Source organism: Harmonia axyridis, chromosome 2, assembly GCF_914767665.1.
Source record: "Harmonia axyridis chromosome 2, icHarAxyr1.1, whole genome shotgun sequence".
Lineage (NCBI taxonomy): Eukaryota > Metazoa > Arthropoda > Insecta > Coleoptera > Coccinellidae > Harmonia > Harmonia axyridis.
The window spans coordinates 5,508,013-5,522,978 of record NC_059502.1 but is presented as its reverse complement, the minus strand read 5'-3'; the positions used below and the strand labels follow the sequence as shown (position 1 = coordinate 5,522,978).

General features: G+C 35.4%; 1 protein-coding gene and 1 non-coding gene across 5 annotated transcripts in view; both read right to left on the bottom strand.

Annotated features, from left to right (window-relative positions):
* The window catches only part of LOC123672504 (ADP-ribosylation factor-like protein 4A), a 73,966-nt gene that overhangs the window by 51,780 nt on the left and 7,220 nt on the right, over positions 1 to 14,966 (bottom strand). For 3 of the 4 annotated variants that reach the window (XM_045606612.1, XM_045606609.1, XM_045606611.1), the window contains exon 2: positions 3,173 to 3,202. The exons of the other annotated variant lie outside the window; for it this stretch is intronic. The gene's annotated coding sequence lies outside the window, so the exon portion shown is untranslated. The remainder of the gene's footprint in view (positions 1 to 3,172; positions 3,203 to 14,966) is intronic. 4 annotated transcript variants of the gene reach the window in all.
* Positions 2,854 to 2,935, bottom strand: Trnal-aag. Its single transcript has one exon. It is a non-coding gene; the product is annotated as a tRNA-Leu (tRNA).

Here is a 14,966-nt window from a genome sequence, read left to right as displayed (position 1 = left end):
AGGAGTTTTTTAGGGTTCGTTAATTCATGCACCAATCGCGCCTTTGGAGACTACATAAGACAAGTTTTTTTTGATGAAAATGAAATCTTTATTCGAATAAATGAACTTGGTAAGCAAATATTTCGAACTTTGAGTTTGTTACCTTCAGTTTATACATGAAGGGTGTTTTTTTTTAGAGCTATAGAACTTTAAATTGCAATAAAACAACGATGGATTATTCGATTGACATGAATTTTATTTATCCGCAAGATAATCTTGTGGCATTACATTTTAAATATGATTTCTGGCATATGACCGCCACGGCTGGCTGGGATGTAGGCCAATCTGGACGTCCAATTTTCGATGACTTTTTCCAACATTTGTGGCCGTATATCGGCAATAACACGGCGAATGTTGTCTTCCAAATGGTCAAGGGTTTGTGGCTTATCCGCATAGACCAATGACTTTACATAGCCCCACAGAAAGTAGTCTAGCGGTGTTAAGTCACAAGATCTTGGAGGCCAATTCACAGGTCCAAAACGTGAAATTAGGCGGTCACCAAACGTGTCTTTCAATAAATCGATTGTGGCACGAGCTGTGTGATATGTTGCGCCGTCTTGTTGGAACCACAGCTCCTGGACATCATGGTTGTTCAATTCAGGAATGAATTGGCTCTATATCGATCACCATTGACTGTAACGTTCTGGCTATCATCGTTTTTGAAGAAGTACGGACCAATGATTCCACCAGCCCATAAAGCGCACCAAACAGTCAGTTTTTCTGGATGTAACGGTGTTGCGACATACACTTGAGGATTAGCTTCACTCCAAATGCCGCAATTTTGTTTGTTGACGTAGCCATTCAACTAGAAGTGCGCTTCATCGCTAAACAAAATAAAATGGACGTAGTGCGCGGTACGCATTCCGCACAGAACCATTATTTTCGAAATGAAATTGCACTATTTGCAAGCGTTGTTCAGGCGTGAGTCTATTCATGATGAATTGCCAAACCAAACTGAGAATAAATCACTTGACAGCTGTTAAATCGGTCGCTGTTATATTAAGGTATTCATCTCAATATATTTTGCGTTAATATGAAACGTTGAATCACTATGGGGCATAAGAAGTGCTTTCTTTGTGAAGAAACTCGCGAATTGAGTGAAATATCGTATCACTGATATGTTTTTATTTCTGCACGCTTCATGTCAAATTCGATAGGACAAAATTTGCCTACTGAAAATGACATATACTCCCTCTATCTAAGTTTATTACTCAGAGGTGAATACTAAACATTCCAAAACGATTCCATAGCTTTATTACCCAAAGTAATAAACCAAAAACCATCCTGAATTCGTCTCCATCTTTACAGCATCCCATTCAGTAAACTCAAATAAGTCCCATCCTCAAGATTATGAGGAAACTTCTCGCCTAGATGATGAACTTCCCACTCGAAAAGTTTTACTCTTAAATACGAAGACTTCGTCGATACGATCACATTATAATCTTCGAGAAATTACGCTACAAATGTCAAACAAGTGCACTCACTAGTCGGAGATTTCATCCAGTGCTGAAAACCTTGCCCTCTGGGGAAAACTCCGGTCTATAGATTTATTAGATGGCGCTGGGAGTCGAGTCGACTAACAGTAATGGATTTTCCTAGTTCTCCAGTTGCCCAGATTTATTTCAGCACTGGGGTGTCTCTGAATTTATGTTGGATAAACAAATAATGAGGTCTGCTGTCTCCACGGTTGTCTGTTCCTGTTATTTTCTCGTTGAAAATGAGCTCGTTCGAAAGCAGTGTTTTGAAGATTGAATTAAGGGGCAAAATGTAAGTGAAATTGTGCGACAAAGTTAAAAACTGAAATTTTCAAAAAAAATTAATAAGTTTCTCGAGACAGTTCTCTTGGAGGCAAGATATACGGGCTTGAAAGCTCATCATAATGTAGATCAAAGCTCGATCTTTGAAAATTGTTTTTATTTGAGGGGTTTGTGACAAATATTGTAGGACTTATAACGATTCTTGTATAGAGATTCAATTTTTACTGATTTTTTCCCAAATTTTCCATAGCTAACACTCACAAAATTGAAAAAAATTAAAAATTCCTCCATGGGACTATATTTCAGAAAAAAAATTTCCTGGACGTAAGCTACGCCCTTGAAACCTCAGTATGTTTTGGGTCGGAACTTGATGTTCAAAAAACGTTTTTATTTGAGGGGTACGTGATGAATAATTTAGGAGAAATAAAGATTTTTGGATGGAAATTCAATTTTTTCCCAAATTTCAAGTTCGAATTTCCTCAAAACTGCATTGAGGTCTACGCAAAATCGGTAAGCGGTGCCAGAATTAACGATTCCTGATTAGTGTAATTTCGATCTCACCTGAAAAAATTTTTGTCGAAAAATTTTCCTAAAATTTTCCATACCTAACCCTTCGAAAATTGAAAGATCCTTCATGGGACTATTGTGCCATTTTATTGATTGATTCGACTATGTAGATCACGAAAATGCTTGCAGTTGGGCGATCAGTACATTATTTCAGAAATTAAAGGTAAAAATCTGAAATTTTCGAGCAAAACATTGGTAATATTCCCGAGGCTGCAACTTCTCCTGGACGTGAGCTACGTCCTTGAAACCTCAGTATGTTTTGGATCGGAACTTGATGTTTGAAAAACGTTTTAATTTGAGGGGTCTTTGACGAATAATTCAGGAGATATAACGAATTTTATAGGGAAATTCAATTTTTTTCGAAATTTCGAGTTCGAATTTCCTCAAAACTGTGAGGTCTACGCAAAATCGTTGAATCTTCGAAAATCAAATAACTTTATATTGGTGTATATATATGGGAAAAATAAAAATCCGTGATTTAAAAAAAAATTGGCAGCGGTGGGATTCGAACCCACGCCTCCGAAGAGACTGGTGCCTTAAACCAGCGCCTTAGACCGCTCGGCCACGCTACCGTTGCACAAAACTTGGCGATTGGGACAGTCACTACATACGATAACGATATCTCCTATCATTGATTTCGTCTCTAAGATATTTCTATAAATATAAATAATAATAAAGTTTTAGTAAACAATATAGTTATATTATGGGAAATAACAATTGGATCGACAAAAACCATTGTGTTCAATAAAATGTGGTTCTTCATCATGCAAGAGTTTCATTAAATCTAATATCTTATATTAAATACATACCTAATTATTGAGGAAATCAACAGCGAGGACCTGAAATAAATAATGCTTCATTATAAAAAGAACGAAAAATGAATAAATCAACTATCACATAGGTTTGCGAAACAAAGCTTTGACATGAAGCTTACAAGTGCGCGAACTTTTTACAATTCTTCAAGTTTCTCTAGATTTTTGCTTAATATGTATGAGAGTTTGAATATTAAAAACGAAATATCCCTTTTCCCATAAAAATTTCATTCGCGACTCAAATTTCACAACATGCTCTCAACTTCTCTCCTCATTCCTGATTCCGATTGCCTAAATCAAAAAAAAAAAAAAAACGGAAAAGTTCTGAGCGAAGTGTTGATGAATATTTCATTGCCTTGCTTCCATTGTGAGATCTGCCTGAATCAGACATTCAAACACCCTCGTTTAGGTTTTCAACACGACATCTGGCGCTACTGCCAGAGTTTCCGATACTCCCACGCTAAACTCTGAAGAGGTGCATTGGAGGCGAAACAGGGAGGGAGATAGACCGCACCTCGTTTATATCTTAATCGCAATCAATTTAGCTTCGCTTCAAGACGAGTGAAATAAGAGCTTTCTAATCTTTACGTATGAATTTTGCTGGAGGGTATTATATCGCGTCATTCTCATATACCTTGAATGAGTCGAGGACCTGGTGCACAGATGGCATTGCAGGTGATTTACCCAGATTTTTTCACGTTGGTGCCAAGCTCAGAGTAATAAACATAGATAGAGGGAGCATATGTTATTTTCAGTGCGCAAATTTTGTCCCCAACATGAACTATCAAATTTGACATGAAGCGCGCGGAAATGAAAACATATCATACGATATTTCACTCAATTCGCGAGTTTTTCCACAAAGAAGGCACTTCTTATGCCCCATATTTTTCATATCTCATATTTTTTTTCGAGGTATATAACATTAAGTTGGCTTTATTATTCAAGATGGCGACCGTTTTAATAGCTGTCAAGTGATTTATTCTCAGTTTGGATTGGCAATTCATCATGAATAGACTCACGCCTGAACAACACTTGCAAGTAGTGCAATTTTATTTCGAAAATAATGGTTCTGTGCGGAATACGTATTTTGTTTAGCGATGAAGCGCACTTCTGGTTGAATGGCTACGTCAACAAACAAAACTGCCGCATGTGGAGTGAAGCTAATCCTCAAGTGTATGTCCAAACACCGTTACATCCAGAAAAACTGACTGTTTGGTGCGCTTTATGGGCTGGTGGAATCATTGGTCCGTACTTCTTCAGAAACGATGATGGCCAGGACGTTACAGTCAATGGTGATAGGTATAGAGCCATAATTACTAACTTTTTCATTCCTGAATTGAACAACCATGATGTCCAGGAGCTGTGGTTCCAACAAGACGGCGCAACATGTCACACAGCTCGTGCCACAATCGATTTATTGGAAGTCACGTTTGGTGACCGCCTAATTTCACGTTTTGGAGCTGTGAATTGGCCTCCAAGACCGCTAGACTACTTTCTGTGGGGCTATGTAAAGTCATTGGTATGCGGATAAGCCACAAACCCTTGACCATTTGGAAGACAACATTCGCCGTATTATTGCCGATATACGGCCACAAATGTTGGAAAAAGTCATCGAAAATTGGACGTCCAGATTGGACTACATCCGAGCAAGCCGTGGCGGTCATATGCCAGAAATCATATTTAAAATGTAATGCCACAAGATTATCTTGCGGATAAATGAAAATCATGTCAATCGAATAATCCATCGTTGTTTTATTGCAATTTAAAGTTCTATAGCTCTAAAAAAACACCCTTTATAACTCGAATAACAAAACAAGCATCGAATTTCACGCTTCAAGTAGGTCAATATCGAGCCAACCGATTAGTTGAAGTTTGGAAGACAAAGACAGTGAGTTGTCACGCCTAATTCTTCTTTCGGCGCTTGACTGCCAAACTGGACAGACAAGCCCTAACCATCAGCTGACTCGTTCTTATATTGATGTCTCTTCAAGACGTGCTTCGGCGAGCAAACCGTTACTTGGGACGGTATTTTGGCTGCTGGTATCAGAGGAAGACAGCAGTGGGACGTTTCGAATGACCTCCTGTTAATGCCGCGAAGAGAAAGTAAATGACTCGTGGAATACACTACAGATTTATAAGCCGGCAACCGTGGATGAAAGTGTGGAAATGATTTGGTGTAAACACCTTCTTCTCGTTGAGTTGTGGGTAGTTGAGGAAACTTGATAATTTTGAGTCTTGTTCATTTTGTAGAGAAACTACGTTTTGGATTATGGAGAATCAAAATGAGAATGAGAAATAAAAAGGACGTAGTGCGCGATACGTATTCTGCACAGAACTATTATTTTCGAAATAAAATTGCACTATTTGCAAGCGTTGTTCAGGCGTGAGTCTATTCATGATGAATTGACAAACCAAACTGAGAATAAATCACTTGACAGCTGTTAAATCGGTCGCCATCTTGAACAGTGATGCCAACTTAAAGTTATAAACCTCGAAAAAAAAACACCCGTTACTAACAAAGAAACTGCAACACCCAGAAGGAGCTGTTTGAATTTTAATTTTTTTTTGTAAGACATAGATAGTGTAGCAAGGAGTAAATGATTGAAATTTGTAGAAAAAACGAAGGGTTTACAATTTTTTTTAATAAATTTGCTAATAATGTGTTTGTCCACCGCGATTATCTATACACTCCCCAACAATTCTCGGCATTGATGCAATAAGATGGTCTATTTCTTCTTGAGGGATACTATCCCAAGCTATCTGTATACTTCATGTCTCAGAGCCACCAAAGTTCGTGGGGTCTGGGGTAAATTTCCAAGCCTTCTACCCATGATGTCCCAAACAAGCTCTATGGGCGAAAGATCGGGGGATCTGAGAGGCCATGGCAAAAAATTCACATGGGTCGCTTCGAAAAAGTTTAAACCCATTCTGACAGCATGAGGTCGTGCATTATCTTGCTGAAATATTAGATTCTCGAGACGGTTAAGGTAAGGGAGAAGATATGGCTCCACAATTTCTTGAAGGTGACGCAACGCAGTCATGTAACTTCGAATAACGACTAAAAATGACCTATTTGCATGTGCAATAGCACCCCATACCATAACGCCTACTGCCCGGTGTACATGACGCTCAACATCAAGCTGAGGTTCACGTCTTTCTCTCCGACGTCGTCTTACCCTTCTTCGGCCATCATGTGCACCCTAGGAGAATAGAGATTCATCCGAAAATTCCTCCTGATGCCATTCCACATTCTAATGTTGACGTTCTCTGCACCACTGTAATCGTTGCCGGCGATGCTCAACCGTCAGAGGTAACACAAGATGGGGTCGATAATGCTGCAGTCCAAAAGACCTTATTCGGCGGTAAACCGTTCGGACAGTTACAGGATGGTCTCATTCTCCTAATCACTCATCAGCCAAAGATCGAGATGTCGCAAATGGCCATAAGTCTTAGACGTCGATCTTAAACATCATTTGTGTTCTTTCGACGTCCGGTGCCTACTCTTTTGATTTTGGGCATTATCAAACTTCACTTATCGCTTTGATTGAAAAGTACGACGTGAAAAATATTGGCAAATCGAAAAATGGTGATAAAATTGAAATTCCGCCAGTGGCGTAGAAGTTGGAGAGGATCAACCAGTCACTTGCTGCTTACGTACGCCTTTGTTATTATCCAAAAACATTTATTCCGCTTGATTTAGTAGCGTATAGTAACTACACTTCCTGCCAAATATAAAAATAATACTTATAAGTGCTCAATATAATTTGAAAATCGAACATTTTATGTTGGTGATTTTGGTTGAATCTCCTTATTTTATGTTCACAATTCTATAGTTGAAAATTACTCAACAAGATACACCATGTATAGATAAAATAGACCCTCATCACACGACACATGGAGAGATGAAATATGAGAAATAACAATAACACAGCCCAGATGTCTAGTCTACAGACGGACTGATGTTGACCCACCAGATTTTATACCTGTTTTCGTAACAACCGAATACATTCAGTCCAGCATCTTGCACCTGGCCTTCCCTGTTTCCTTTATCATTTCATCTTTTGCACGTAGGCTCATATATTGCGATGAAAAAAAAACTGCGACAATGATTTACAACCTGAGCTTGCTGCATCGATGGAGGAGTAACAGCACTTCGATTGAGCTTCGAATTAACAGCAAAAGAGCTTCGTTACTTTCAAGATGTTATCTGTTTCAAGTTGAATAATCTCTCAATGAACTTTTCATATATAGAAGTGGAATTATTTATGAAATAAAATGGGGAAATCTCGTATCTTCGATTTCTTCATTAATTTTTTGATATTTTTCTCGAAGTTTTTCTGATTTTCAGCCCTAAACTTTACGAGAGGCTTTAAACTGTTATTTTTCAGATACATGCACAATTCTTCAGATCTGGCACCTGTGATTATTAGCTTTTTGCCTCAAAAGAAGGCTCCAGGGAATCAAATTTGGTTCTATGAACAACTGATTGCTTAGATCAGAAAAGATATTGTTATAGAGAACCGTTGAGGTATTACTATTGAAGGTGACTATGTGATGAATAAAGCCGATTTTTTAAGAAAACAGTCTTTTGACTGGTTAGCCAGAAACTTTTTGATAGAAATGTTATCACATATGGGCAAATTGTTTTAATTCTGTTCGCAGCTTCACATAATTCTCATCATTAATTATGTTATTCTTGGCACTTGGCGTGTAGTAAGAATATTATGTGTGCCACAAATATTTCACCTTCTCATTGAATTTTCTGAAAGTATATTCACCATTACCAAATATTGTTAATATAATTAGCAAATACCGTTTTATTGTATTTAACACATTTAATTAATCTGAATTTGATGAAGATGTTCTCATCATAACCAAGTAGGGAACCATCGATAGTATGAATATATTGTTGAAACTCGTTGTTGATCGTGGGGATCATAGATCATTTGTTCAAATGGGTAATAGTCTATTATGTATGCAGGCGGTTTAACAAACGGTTTATTTACAAGACCATATCCCATTATTATGGGCTCGTCTATACAAGTGGTACATGCACACATTTCTAATATCCTAATTTGACTATGGAGGCATCAAATAAATGTATTTCACCGTTTGACAACAATGGATTGTTGGCCATCTCTCGACCGATTTTCGAAACTGCACTGAGAGAAGTGTTTATTTGATATTATCGAAAATGCATTATAGTTAATAAATCATTCATTGGATATAAGGACAAACAAATATTAGTTTCATGGAAATGAAAAATTTATTTGAAATCCCACCAATAATCATCATTTACTATTACACTTCATTTATTTACTCATAACTTATATTAATAATGCTGAAGAAATATCCATTAGAAGGAAATAAATATAGTTGAGGTTGATATATCATCGAGTAATAATTAATGAACCTTATTTATATGTAATATGTATCCATGCTGAATAAAAAAAATTAATTCAGTAATGGTTAACGTATTTCTTAGATAATTATTTTGGTTGTTTCTATTATCCGATTGTTAGGGTCTGAGAAGAACCGTTTGCCAAATTAGGTAATTTTTTAGAGTTCATATTGAGGGTATCCGGGTTTGACCCCTAGTCATCTTGATCGCATCTATTCCCTCTAACCACTGTTCTATCAACATCACTAATAACTATGCAGGTACAAACGATCTAAACCCAAAAATCAGTACAGATGTGCTAAGCGGCGTTCAATAAGCCCATAGTAACAAAGATTTTATGTTTGAATAGGAAATGCAAATCAAAGGAAAAGTTCAAGGACAGATCCTTCAAGGAGATGCGCTTCTCTTTGAGGGATGTGTCCTTAAACTTTTCCACAGATTGGATCGCTAGAATTATGTTAGTTTGTTAATTATTAATAAATCCTATATTCTGAGTAAATAAATTATTGAATTCTTGTTAGAGTTTATTTATAAATGGTAAATGTTCGTTAACCACCAGTTGAAAATTTGTTGATAATGAATTTATGCTATTTGTGGAGATAACGTGAGTTCATATGAATTATTTATAACCGAAATATATTAAATTTTATCAAATACCTTTTAAACAAATTGTTTATTCTCTATTAATAAACTTTTTTGAATGCATAATTTAACTATTAATGAATATATTAAATATAAATCTGCTGTAATAGTTGCGAATAAATAACCTGCAAATAAGTGCTTTATTAATAAAAAAATATGGATTTCTCTCAGTGTAGGTGTTTTTCAAATGATAACTTATTTCTGGAGATGTAGAGAAACGTGAATAAAGTTTTCTATCGATTATAAGAGTGAGGTGTTGACAAACTCATGCCTAATCAAGTATCAGTATTACGTTAAGCCTTCTATTATCCCCTCTACACTCATAAAACAGATAGACAATGATAGTTCACTAAACTTTACATCTATCTCCAAATAAGTGCTTTATTAATAAAAAAAAATAGGGATTTCTCTCAGTGTTTACAATTCCAAGTTTTGGCACCCTGCAAAAGGAAATATATGCGCCTTTCACTTTACGAACACAAAATCGATATACTCATCTATTATTCTCAAAATTAAAGAGATAAATTCAAGTGGAGCTGAACAATTCTGAAAGTTAATTACTGAAGCTTAAGAGGCCGATTGGTAGAACTGAATTCTAGCTCTTCAGAATTCATAAAAACCTCCCCAAGTTTCAACAGTGCACTCGTCAAGGTGTACCAGACGAAAGATTAATTAAAAATCGAAATGGAAGATCCTACCATAAGATCTCGGAAAGTTAAATTGAGTTTGGAAGAACGGAAATAAACCAAAAAGAACCAGGACGGAAGCATGTCAATCCCAGTAATCTCTGAAAGTGAAAACTTAATGGTTATGGAGAGGGGGTTTGAAATTTATGTCACCTTAGGATGAGTTTGGAAATTTGATACATGTGGTGGGAAAGGAATTTCTGTATTGTTTTCAGAAAATAACCGGTCTATTAATAACCTGAAGAAGAATTGAATTATCTTTGTACACCTACTCAATTCAATTAAGTTTTGGAGTAGAGTTTCTTTAATGAAGATGTGGGACTATCAAGATTTAGTTGTCATACTGACATCTGATTCAAATGAGCTTTTATCTCAGAGTAAAAAACGTAGATAGAGATAATATGTCATTTTCAGTAAGCAAATTTTGTCTCCAACATGTACTATCAAATATATACGATATTTCACTCAATTCGCGAGTTTCTCCACAAAGAATGCGCTTCTTATGTCCCATAGTGAATCAAAGTTTCAAATTAACTCAAAATATATTGAAATGAATACCTAAATATAACAGAAATTCAAAAAACAAACTTCAAGTGCGCCAAACGGCGTGAAACAACAGATCACACTAGGAGAGCAAAAGTTGCCAAACCTTGGATTTCATCAGGTAGATACAGAAAATAATAAATATTCTACATACTATAAATTCGACAATTAGGAAAAATATCGGATTCCAAATATTCAAATTTGCATATTCAATCGGGAATCACTCAAACAAATATATTTCATTCAATATAATATACATTCATAACGATATAGTAAAATTGTGGATTAGAAAATATATCACAATCCGACAACGTAATCTAACCATGTTGGGGACATGTAAAAATTGCGTGTACTCCCTTTATCTATGTTTATTACTCTATGGCTTTTATCAACACTTTCGATGTTACATGTACCAAATAACTAGAACTAAATTTTCAGGTAATTTTTTCGTTGTAGGACTTTCTTGATTATCTTCTGCCAAGACGGTAGGTTTTGTTTACAGGTAGGTATTACAGAGGATTTCTTACGGTCAAGTCGATTAGCAATTTTTAGGCAGCTCTGAAATTATCCCTGAAAGAGGCGGTCAAAAAAAAAAAAGTAAAAGTCCCAGGCATCTGTAAGAAAGTCAACCCAGAAATAGACATGAAAACTAGCGTCAGAATAAATACGAAAAAGTGCAATAAGGCTTTAAAAAGAACCTCTCTGAACTATTACTTCTTTCTTCACGGACAACCCTCGTATATATCAAATAAATTCTGTGCAACAGCTTGTCTCTCATCCTTCAGCCTTTACGATCGTTTGTTTATGGTCTCTATGATCATACTACCTATCCATTCATACATTTATAGCTGCGTGGGCCATGAAGATCGATTTATTTTAGCGTTGGTGTGATATTATAACGAATACTCGATATTTATTCGCTATTGAATAGTCCTAATCGAAGCTACATACAGAGGGGTTTTATGAATTCAATCCAAACTTTTCCTTGGACTTGAATTGCTGTTTGTATAGATATCATGACGTTGCGAAGTAGCCTTACGGCTTCAAATTTATGGGTTAGAATTAGGAAGTCTAATAGTTATTTATGTACCAAGGGCCATTAAGTTTATACCCTGAGGAACTCTGACCCGAGGGGTTGTGAATCACCTGAGGGCATCAACATCTGTTTATACAAAGTTTTATGTCATACCAGTTGATTACTACAAACACCAATTTGAAAATTAATCAGAGTGATAAACATAGATAGAGGGAGCATATGTCATTTTCAGTCAGTAAATATTGTCCCCAACATGAACTATCAAATTTGACATTAAGCGCGCGGAAATGAAAACATCAGTGATACGATATTTCACTCAATTCGCAAGTTTTTCCACAATGAACGCACTTCTTAAGTCCCATAGTGAATCAACGTTTCATATTAACTAAAAATATATTGAGATGAATATCTAAATATATCAGAAATTCAGAAAACAAACTTCAAGAGTGCCAAACGACGTGAAACAACGGATGACACTAGGAGAGCAAAAGTTGCCAAACCTTGGATTTCGGAAGGTAGATACAGAAAATAACAAATATTCTGCTTATTATAAATTCGACAATTTGGAAAAATATCGGATTCCAAATATTCAAATTAGCATATTTAATAGAGAACCACTCAAATGAATATATTTCATTCAATATAATATACATTCATAACGATATAGTAAAATTGTGGATTTGAAAATATATTACAATCCGACAACGTAATCTAACCATGTTGGGGACATGTAAAAATTGCGTATACTTCCTCATTCCTGTGTTTATTACTCTATGGAAAATTCAATTCAATTTGATCATAGTGAACGTATATTAATTTTCTGTGATACACATTATCGTTGCTATGGATGAACTGTCAAATTTCAAATGTGAACATGTGAAATGTCCCTTCAGACGATATAACATGTTTCTAAAACTAAATTGTAAAGTTTCTTAATTAAAAGTAAGCTTTCATTTTAATGGCAATATCAAGATACATTTTTTTTAGATATCCATGAAATGTCATAGAACTTGTGAATTATGATAATGTTTTCACAACAATTTGATAGTATTGACCGTGGAGAATAAAAATTTTCATCAAAACTTGTACTATTGATTTCCATTTGAATTATTATTCCATGAAATATTCGATGTAGAATTCAACAATGTTTTACGAGCGATGCCAATAGTCAATAATTCACAAGTTCTATGAAATTTCATGGATATATAAAACGAACGTATCTCAATGCCATTGGGATGAAAATGTGCTTTTAATTAAAGACTTCACAATGTAGGTATGGGAACATGTTATATCGTCTGAGAGGAAATTTCACTCGAAATTTAATTCTCTATAAATGCACACTAAATTCCATGATGAACATCCTGATTTCAAACCTCTGTAAAATTTCCTGTGTTTAATTTTTGCATTGTTTACATTGAAAAAAGCTACAATAATATTAGCTCATTGAACAATCACCATCAATTAGCCAAACTAACGCTTGTTATCTCTAATTACAACATACTCTGCCTGAATTGTAATGAAGCTATTCGTCCATTTAGTTTAATTTCACAGCGAATTAAAGCTTTTGATCAGCTGTTACATCTCTCACTACATCGTTTAGATTGGAAATTCGACATGATAACATCTGTATTCTAAAAATACTTTCCTGCTTTGTTTACGTCAAGGAAATATAGGGGAAATGAATTGAAGATCTTCAAGATATTCGTTGAACTAGTCAGCCTTGAATTTTTATTTTAGTTTGTAGATGTGATCTATTGGTTGTTTCCGATGATGATTCTTTGGAATAGGTTGAAGAAAAAAATGTTACTGGGCAAATAGCATTCATTCATTTGAAAATATTAATTGAAGTGATATATAAAGTACATTATGGAAAATCATACGATATACAGGCCAACAAAATGAAAAAAAAATTTGCTGCCAGAAATTCTGATTTTAATTGTGCTGATTTCAAAAATTCCTCCAGATTTTAACAAATATGATGGTCTATGTTATCTAAAATGAAAAACAAGTCCTACCATCAATAAGAAGAAACTTTTCATTATTCTTCTCCAATTTTCAGTCCTCATTTCATTTCATTTCAATAATATATCACATCAATTTTATATTGAATCAAGAAATATATTCGACATAATGTTCAAATAATTGATGTATTCTAAAATTAGATTTGTTATCTCTGAAGCATGTGTAAAATTATATATTACTGATTTATGATTGTCAACACTGAAATGCTAATGCATATATGACAACAAATTCTTAATTAAACAACATAGTATTACTAGACGATCTTGATGAACTTACATAACTTGCATATTCAAGGTTTTCCTTTCATAAAATAATGTATGGTAGTTACATAAACATGTAAGTGATTCCTTCCTCGAATAGTTCATTCTTAATCGTATATATTATTCTCTCCTTTCTCTACAACTGTAGGAATTACTGTGAACATCGTCACTATAATTATTTTATTTGATGCTGGTGAATAAGATTAAGGTTCCTTTCATCTTCTAGGATTAAATTAATCTCAATTGGAGGCCCTCATATTTTGTAATAAGAAAGTTCATCGATGTTAATTTTAATAATGTACTTGGCGGGTGTTGTGTACTAATGTATATGATATTTGTTAATGGACACATGAAAAGGGTTAACGCCTTTGCTTCTTTCAAATGGACTAGTCTGGTTTATCATTTTCGAAGGAACTAAAGGGTGTTTTTTTAGAGCTATAGAACTTTAAATTGCAATAAAACAACGATGGATTATTCGTTGACATGAATTTTATTTATCCGCAAGATAATCTTGTGGCATTACATTTTAAATATGATTTCTGGCATATGACCGCCACGGCTGGCTCGGATGTAGTCCAATCTGGACGTCCAATTTTCGATGACTTTTTCCAACATTTGTGGCAGTATATCGGCAATAACACGGCGAATGTTGACTTCCAAATGGTCAAGGGTTTGCTGCTTATCCGCATAGACCAATGACTTTACATAGCCCCACAGAAAGTAGTCTTCTTCTTCTTGCAGTGCATCTCCTATCGGAGGTTAGCTATCATCACAGCAATCCGGACCCTGTTGACTGCAGCCCTGAACAATAGAACACTACTACAGTTAAACCAGTCCCTCAGGTTCTTAAGCCAGGACATACGGGGTCTACCAATATTCCTTCGTCCACTGATTTTTCCCTGGACTATCAGTTGGAGAAGTGTGTACTTTCTGCCTCTCATTATATGGAAAGTAGTCTAGCGGTGTTAAATCACAAGATCTTGGAGGCCAATTCACAGGTCCAAAACGTGAAATTAGGCGGTCACCAAACGTGTCTTTCAATAAATCGATTGTGGCACGAGCTGTGTGACATGTTGTGCCGTCTTGTTGGAACCACAGCTCTGGACATCATGGTTGTTCAATTCAGGAATGAAAAAGTTAGTAATCATGGCTCTATACCGATCATCATTGACTGTAACGTTCTGGCAACCATCGTTTTTGA